Source organism: Agrilus planipennis, unplaced genomic scaffold (genome assembly GCF_000699045.2).
Source record: "Agrilus planipennis isolate EAB-ADULT unplaced genomic scaffold, Apla_2.0 scaffold3, whole genome shotgun sequence".
Lineage (NCBI taxonomy): Eukaryota > Metazoa > Arthropoda > Insecta > Coleoptera > Buprestidae > Agrilus > Agrilus planipennis.
Window position 1 is genome coordinate 907,005 of NW_020442460.1, and position 6,634 is coordinate 913,638.

General features: G+C 34.6%; 1 protein-coding gene and 1 long non-coding RNA gene across 2 annotated transcripts in view; both read right to left on the reverse strand.

The window, feature by feature from the left end:
* The window catches only part of LOC108737801, a 12,916-nt gene that overhangs the window by 1,700 nt on the left and 4,582 nt on the right, over positions 1-6,634 (reverse strand). The gene's annotated exons all lie outside the window — the stretch shown is intronic.
* Positions 5,797-6,567, reverse strand: LOC112906483. Its single transcript, XR_003232378.1, has 2 exons — positions 6,405-6,567; positions 5,797-6,342 (listed from the first exon to the last, which is right to left on the reverse strand). It is a non-coding gene; the product is annotated as an uncharacterized LOC112906483 (long non-coding RNA).

The following is a 6,634-nucleotide window of genomic DNA, read 5'->3' on the forward strand; positions in this document are numbered from 1 at the left end:
TGTATACATTTGAAATTATGGAAATTTCTAACATAATAAAATAAAATATGTTCAATAACGAAAAATCTATTTCTAACGGCAAAAAAAATATATTAAAATTAAACTAAAATAATAACACTGACATGTCATTCTTCAGTTATTACAACAAAAATACCTATTAAACCAGCTGAAATCTTGTTAGAAAATTTATGCTTATGCATACAATAACACTTATTAACGCATAGCATTCGTGAGACATCTGAATGCATATTCATCCTTATGATAACAAATAAAAGCATTTGTGTACATGTAAATTTTCTTTTGATCTAATACAATACAAACTGCATTTCATAATGCCGGGAATCTTCTCATGATAACTTACAATGTGGAAAGACGAAATGGACTGTTTTCTTAATTATTTTGTATAATTAAACAAAAATATCAATAATGAGAGAACATGCGATATCTACAAATTAATGCAAGACGTATCTACCATTTGACGTTGGTTTCCGGTAATATTTCTCGAGTTAGCTGATGTAGAAGTAAAGTTCCTTATTGTTAGCATTTCTGGTCATATTATGCAAGAAGTCCCAGAAGAAGACTTGGATATTGTATTGTAAAATGTTTGTATTAGTATTATTAAGTGGTATATTTTATAGAACATACGGAGAAAAACGAATGTAAAAATCATTTTAGGTGGTTCGTTGATTTTATCCAGATATTAAACATGTATGAAGAAAGGTGTAATTCAAGATAAAAACTACAGTAAGCCCGTCATGGCACATAGTTCCCTAAAACTAGAACACCCATATCCTCACTTAATTCCTGTTTCTGCTTCCAATATGTCTTTCACTAGCCCTTCGTATCTGCGAATATATCTCGCCTAATTCTTACTCACTTCCATAGTGACCCCTGTTCTAATACGTCCTCATTTCTACACCTTTAACAACCTTTTTCGAATTTCCAGTTTAACCGCTCGCGAACATAGAAGTGACTTTTTTTTATTATAAATATTTCAGCCTTAAGTTATTTACAAGTACATTAACATTACAACTCTAACTAAACCTTCTTCATAACATAACAATAAATTCTAACACATTACCAACCTTTGTTCTTTACCCCCCAATATGCTTCTTTTTCTTTTATTACACATACTTATCAACTTACTACTTATTAGCTTTAAATAAAATGGAAGCGGTACTGACAGATCAGTACTGTATGAAAATAAATAAAAGTAAAACTAAAATACTGATTTGCGAGGGAAGAAAAAGTAGGGAAAGAGCGAATATAAAGATAGGAGACGAAAAATTAGAAGAAGTGGCTGATTTTAGATACCTAGGAAGTCAGATAAGTGAGGATGGAAGGAGTAGTAGGGATATAAAGCAGAGGATAGCGCAGGGTCGTGTCGCCTTTAATAAAAAGAAGTCACTTCTATGCTCGCGAACGGTTAATTTAGAAATTCGAAAAAGGTTGTTAAAGGTGTATGTTTGGAGATGTTTGGAGCACGGCGTTGTACGAGTGCGAAACATGGACAGTGGGAGCGGCGGAAAAGAAAAGGTTAGAAGCGTTCGAAATGGGCGGATGATGAGGATATCGTGGGTAGAAAAGGTTAGAAATGAAGAGGTATTGGAAAGAATAGGAGAACAGAGGACTCTATGGAAGTCAATAAAAAATAGGCGAGATAGGTTGGTAGGGAACCTTCTCAGGCATGAAGGTATTGTCAGAGACATATTAGAGGTAGAAACAGGAGTTAGGAGGGGTAGAGGTAGACCTAGATTAGATTACTGTTCGCAAATAGTTAAGGATGTGGGCTGTTCTAGTTTTAGGGAAATGCGAAGTTTAGCTCAGAATAGGAAAGAGTGGAGGTACGTGTCCAACCAGTCTTAAGACTGATGACCTTATGATGATGATGATGATGATGACTTATCAAACTCGCACTCACTTATCATCTCAATTCTTATTTTCATCGCAATTAACCAATATATGCATACATTTATAACCTTTCATCCTCCTTCAACCAATACTTAGATCCTCTACATTCAATTCCCGTTCTAAATCTTGCTAGAACAAGGATTTCGTTGATTCCTTTCAAATATCCTGGCATAGAATCTCCCCGCAAATGCTCCCACATCCAAGCTCTATACATCCTAAGTACCCTGACCTCTTATTATTTCACTATTCCTAACCATCACCTACATTAATTATTTAGGTACTCTATTCATTAATACATAATTAATTTTTTTAAATTAGCGTATGTTTATATTGTTTACATCACCAAAGACCAATATAAAAATGCACGTGTACTATTTCCTCATCCGAAGCCTTCTATTAAGAATAATTAACTAATAGTCAACCCTAAAAATGTCTCATACTTACATTAAAAGCAAAACGAATACGTTGATTGCGATAGTAAATTGGTTTTGCCCTCGATTTGGCTTTGATATCCAAAAAACTATTCTAAAACAAGGAAGAAATCCAGTATAAGTGTCTTTTTCGCTGTTGTAGTTACCCTTCAATCAAGAAATACAAAAACATACAAATTACAGTTAAATGATTAATTTCTGCACCGACAGTGACTTCTTTAGATTCAATTTTCTATTTACATTATCTTTACCTTCTCCCCTCTATTCAATGATGTCGCGAATCCACACCAGGGAGAAGTAAAATACTTTTTATTATAAAAATTGGTTTAACAATTAAAAAACATTTTTAAACCAATCTGGCCTTTATTCTCTAATTATTTTTGGGTCTCTGTTTTACCTCTATTATTCGAGGTTGTTATTCTATTAATGCCCGTCACTAATAGGATCAATTAATTACTTTGTCCCATGCCTTTGTCTCCACGCATTCAACCTGTTTATGGGATGCGAATTGTGTCCAAACGAATTGTATGTATGGAAAATCAAGGTTGAACACGTGCATTGTTCGCAGAAATAGCGAGCAAAAATATGAATTATAAATATATACAATAAATATAACAACAGCAGTCAAAATAATGGCAAAAATAGTCACACAAGTATGTGTATGTATGATCTATTTATTCACCTTCGTGATCTGAAAGTTGTCAAAAACGTTAAACTTGAAGTGACGCCAAAAGTCTCCTAGGTTTTAACAATTATGTCATAATTAAGTAACCAATACAAGAATATGTACTACATAAGTATGAATATTAAGTATAACGATTTCTAAATTTCTTTAATTGATCGCATTAAAATAAATTGTGCAACATTTAAGAAGACATGAACTTTAGCGCTACAGAACAACTCAAACACCATCAACGCCAAAGCACTACTCTAAAAGTCTGAAGTACCTTTTGGCAACATAATTCTTTTCTTCAGGGAGCCAAGTAAACTGGCATCTCTCTTCGGTAATAATCACAATTTTTGTTACCGAAAAGTACTACTTCAAACGTTTTGTGTAGTGTTTTGTTGTTGGGGTTTGAGCTGTTCTAATACACCTGTATTTTAACCCAAAATCTTGAAAGTTAAAAATTATCTGTTTGTGGGTACTTCCTTTTTATGAACTGTGAATGTCTGTGACTTTTCAAAATCGAGAAGCCAGGAATACTACGTCGGCCAATAGTCAGCACCATTGGAGCATCAGCATATTAAAACACTGGTCCCCTTCGTAGGAAACACAACAAGATTAAATCAAACATCTTCAGGTCGACCCCAGTGACCTCCTCGTAAGCTTCGATGTCGAGTCTCTGTTCACCAACTTTCCAGTTCCTAACAGGATGACCATTACAAAAGAGAAGCTAAAAGGAAACGGACATAACAACGAGACGCGTCAGGTCAGCCTATTTTCTTTTTCGCGGGAAATACTATGAATAAGTAGAAGATGCAGCCATGGGATCTCCTTTACCTCCATTTGCGGTCTACATCCATATGGAGCCATCTGAACAAGAAATTTTGAAAAATACAACTTTGAAACAAACGTGCTGATGCTGGTTCTGTAACGTGGACGACACTTTCGTGATAGGGCAGCACGAAGCTAAGAAACTAGAGAGTTCCTACAAATTATCAACTCACATTATCCAAACATCAAGTCTACAATGGAGCGGGACCTCTAAGGAAAATTAACCTTCCTAGATGTTATGCTATCCTGTCGGTCAGATGGCACCTTAGGACACTGTCTACCGGAGGGCCACCCATATCAACAGATATCTCAATGCCAACTCTCATCATTCACAGTTAGTGATGAACTCCTTCACTATTTAAAAACCAAAACCTTTGGACAAGAAACTTCGTTTTGACACTGACACACTTATCAGTAAGGAGTACTGGAGGTGTGATATGAATTGTACAATACGGAAATATCGACAACCCCGAAGAGAGGCACTTAAGACTACTGAAGAAGAGTCAAACTTCACAGCATATCTGCCATTCTTTAAAGGAGTCACGGATAAAATTGATCGAGTTCTGCAAAAGAAAGGCGTCAAGACGATAATCAACACTTCTGGTAAACGTAAGAACGAGCTTTCCAGAGTGAAGGATATTGTTCCTATGGAATCTAAGGGAGTCTATCGGATTCCACACTCCTGTGGAAAGGTGTACATGTCTACATCGGGGAAACAGATATATCCATCGAAACGAGAATAAAAGAACATGAGAGGTCCATTTAACTGAAACAACACAGCAAATCAGGCTTGGCAGAACATGTTTGGGACACAGGTCACGACATTCAATTCTATCAAACAAAGATGCCAGCCAAAGAGAGCCAAAGCCACCGAGGAAGCTTTTAAGATCCAGAAGCACCCGAATATTCTCAACAAGGAAGATGGGTACCACCTTGACACAGTTTGCAAACAAATATTGAGCTACTATTTGAAATATTCAAGCAGCTGTCAGAAGATCTCCGAGCCGAGCCACCTGAGGTAGAAGGGTTTTAGTCCGAAAACACCTTCTTCTGGAATCCGACACTACCCAATCCTACGAACGGCTGGATGTCTTTGGAGATTCCCCGTTTCCTTGAAGACAAAAGAGAGATTCTTAGTCAGTTCAGAAACAACGTTCGAAATCCTGCATCAACAACGTAATGATCCTGAAGATAACCCTTGTGATAGGAGACGGAATGAATATAGAAATACATATTTCTTTATCGGCAATCTTTCAGATTATGTCACACCAGCACAAATGCATAATGTAGTGAACGTGTGGAGTATGATCCTTTTAACCGCATCCGTCTGAAAATATCAGCTGTTCAAAATCTTTTGAACAACGCGAAACACCCTTAAAAGCTTTAAATTGAATTTATTACTTTAACANTGAAATATAGCTTTTCTATCTTTATGTTACAATTTCAAATAATTCTTCTAAATGCTTCCTTATTTACCTTTGTCACCCGTTTTTAATTGGAAAAAAGACACTGATGCCAAAATAGTTTGTTTACCGTGAAAGATCAGAGCCAAAATAGGGTTACAAATAATTTTATTGATTTAAAATCAACATCAGTCATTTTATATCAAAATATTTACAACCTCATTTTGTTTCCGATCTTTCACACATTGTAAAAAGAGAAAGAAATGGAATCCATGGTTTCTTTAGCTTTGGGTTCATCTAATAAGTGAAGTTTTTAGAATCGTATTCAACGAATTTTGGATTATAGGTACACCACAATATCTTGTAGTAGTGATACTGTTTTGTCGTAAAATAGGTATTTTTTATTTTGTATTTGCATTTTAAATGCAAGTATTTCAAATAAATCACATCTTTATAGATTACAAACTTAAAATGTTCTGTTTAAACAAAAATAAATACCTTACAATTATTTGTTTTCTGTCATAGATTCGAAGATATGATAAATAAAAGTAAAAGATAATGTTTTGCATTGTTAATCATTTCAATATTTTATTACCGTTGTTATGCATCGTTGATTGATACGTACCTATGGAATATTTTACAATCCTTATCACCTATTGGGGGTCATTATTTGGTACTTTATTACTTATTAGAATTGTTCTTACTTATATAATGAACTTAACATTGCTATTGACTAATTTAATTAGGTACTTATTAATTCCGTAAATAATGCTGCTTCAACAATACCGCTTGTTACCAATATCCTTTCGCCAGTTAGGTACTTAAGTGTTTCAAATAGCTTATTAGGCTTTCGCGGCCGGTACCTATTGTTGAGGAATTATTTTATTTTTATATTATTATCAGAAGTAGTCCCAGAGTTCGAATAGTTTTTCCGACGTTTCGACGGAAACCGTGTCTGGCATCCTCAAGGATTCTTGCTCAGTCGATTACGTAATCGTAGTCCTTCCTTTCCTTCTCCAGTTTCTCATCAGACCGATTGCACGGAATAATCTATGACAGCATGCGCCATCTAGCAATGATTCTCCGAAAAAGCGGCTGAAACCTTTGAAAAACAATTTCAAAAGCAAACAAAGAAAAAAATCAAAATCAAAGAAACAAGAATACCTTTTTTATCTGCAAATGTTTGTAATGAAATAATAAATTTGTCCTTTTCGGCATAAATATTGATTATTTGATAAATCTAGAATGACATCCATTTATTATCAGAAATTAAATAAAAGATAAAATATAGGTGTAGGTATTGTAAGTAGGTGTTTCTTGTAATACAACCTGGTGGATATAAATCGATTTTGATTTATTTTTTTTTAAATCCTTCTATATTTATGTGCATCAAC